Raw genomic sequence first — 607 nt, 5'->3', positions numbered from 1 at the left:
GGGAGGCTGAGGCAGATGGATCACTTAAGGTCAGGAGTTCAAGACCAGCCTGGCCAACATGGCGAAACCCTGTCTACTAAAAATACAAAATTAGCTGGGTGTGGTGGCATGCGCCTGTAATCACAGCTACTCGGGAGGTTGAGGCAGGAGAATCACTTGAGCCCAGGAAAAGGAGGTTGCAGTGAGCCAAGATTGTGCCACTGCACTCCAGCCTGGGCGAGACTCCATCTCAAAAAAAAAAAAAAAAAAAAAGTTTCCAATCAACTTTTGTTTTTTAAGTTCAGTCTCCACAGAGACTGTCAAAAATTGCAATGCCAGGGTATTGGGAAAAGTTTTCAATTAGCACTAAGCGTGCCTCATTGGCTATGATCCTGTCACTGTGCAAAGCTGTCCAATCAACTTTTAAACATAGGCCGGACACGGTGGCTCACACCTGTAATCCCAGCACTTTGGGAGGCTGGGGCAGGCAGATCACAAGGTCAGGAGTTCAAGACCAGCCTGACTAACATGGTGAAACCCCATCTCTACTAAAAATACAAAAACAATTAGCCAGGCTTTGTGGTGGGCGCCTGTAATCCCAGCTACTAGGGAGGCTGAGGCAGGAGAA

At 47.8% G+C, this 607-nt stretch overlaps 1 pseudogene; it reads right to left on the bottom strand.

Moving 5' to 3' along the window:
* Positions 1-284: 284 nt before the first annotated feature.
* LOC111544022 lies at positions 285-389 on the bottom strand (annotated as a pseudogene).
* Positions 390-607: the final 218 nt, after the last annotated feature.

Source organism: Piliocolobus tephrosceles, chromosome 1 (genome assembly GCF_002776525.5).
Source record: "Piliocolobus tephrosceles isolate RC106 chromosome 1, ASM277652v3, whole genome shotgun sequence".
Taxonomy (NCBI): Eukaryota; Metazoa; Chordata; class Mammalia; order Primates; family Cercopithecidae; genus Piliocolobus; species Piliocolobus tephrosceles.
The sequence above is the reverse complement of the archived record's forward strand: the minus strand, read 5'-3'. Positions and strand labels throughout refer to the sequence as shown.